Below are 1425 nucleotides of genomic sequence, written 5' to 3' on the forward strand. Positions count from 1 at the left end.
ACAGTTCATTGAACGGTACGTGTAATACATATGTATGGTGTGAAGCACAAACGGAAATGCCATACGCTTCAATCTGATAATATCCGCAAGAATATTTTCAGCCTAACATCAGCAGAAAAATAAGAACATTCAGCCTTGTCCCCAAAACAATATTCTTCTATAAAAAAAAAAAGAGTGTAGCGGAACAAATAGCAGAGAACGTAGCCAATGCATTAGGTATCCTCGATCTCTTTAAAAAATGTGGCAAAACCAACCGCTGTTGTCTGTAGCTGATATTTGCAAACAATGTAATTATAAAATGAATAAAACAGTAAGTACAATGACTTACCACATCAGTATTGCATACTCTGAAAATGCGTGCACGCCGAAGGGCGAGTCATCAAAAGGGCGAATATTATTGAAAACAAGAGAATAATAAATTTGTAATAGTAGCTAATAGTTTTAAAGCAATAAACGGTAAAACTTGGCGCTTTTTGGATTGAAATTTCTTCTACTCTAGGACGAATTTCGAAGGTTTTCGTATTTTCATAGAGGAGGTTGCGAGAGACGTAGGTCGACTGAGGCCCTGTTAGGGAAGGTATTCATGTCTGAATTTTAAAGCTTTTCACGTCGCAATTTTGAATTACCCTGAGTCGCTAGATCGAGGGTTTCTTAGGCTTTTTTCGGCCGGATAAGGGTGGGCGGGCTCTGGGACGAGATTGACACGTACAGAGCAAAAGTTACTCATGAATTTCGTCAATGTAATTTACGACGTGACTAACTTTCTCCCGCTTTAAGTATAACGTGTATAGTGGCTTTCTATCGACATCCATCTTAACGTACTTAACAATCAAGACGGATCGAAATCCGCCAATCACAGTCCACCGGCTGACCAAGACCTTCTGAGCTTGTGGGCGTATTTGCATGAACCAACACCGGTATGCATCGGTTGTGATTGGCTCATCTCAAACAGAACGTCGAAAGACAATATCGAAAGATGGATGTGGAAAGTTAGCTATGCACGTAACACTGAAAGCAGTTGTAAGTACACAAGGGCAGGAATTTCTCAGGCATTTCATTACACGTTTATTCCGACAAGTTCACTAGTTTTAAAAATAAAATATTACGAACTGCTAAAATATTTCTCCACCGATTGGAAATTTCGACTTAAGGGGGCCATTATTTTTGATCTGCTGCTCTCTGTTTTAAGCTCAGTATTCATAGTCTATTTTTCAAAGGTGGGTTAACAACTCCCTCGGCTGCATGCAATGACATTTGCACTTTACCATGCTTTATCATAATGCATTGGGTTAGTTGGTTGTTAAATAAGAGCAGCTATTCTGCCGCTCTTACTGTAGCCGAGTATAGATAAAATGTATTATTTTACTTTTCTTATAAACGCATGAATGAAGTGTTACTGATTCGTGTAAATCACTTTCGTTTTAC

Source organism: Oculina patagonica, chromosome 8 (assembly GCF_052425735.1).
Source record: "Oculina patagonica isolate OP01 chromosome 8, crgOcupat, whole genome shotgun sequence".
Taxonomy (NCBI): Eukaryota; Metazoa; Cnidaria; class Anthozoa; order Scleractinia; family Oculinidae; genus Oculina; species Oculina patagonica.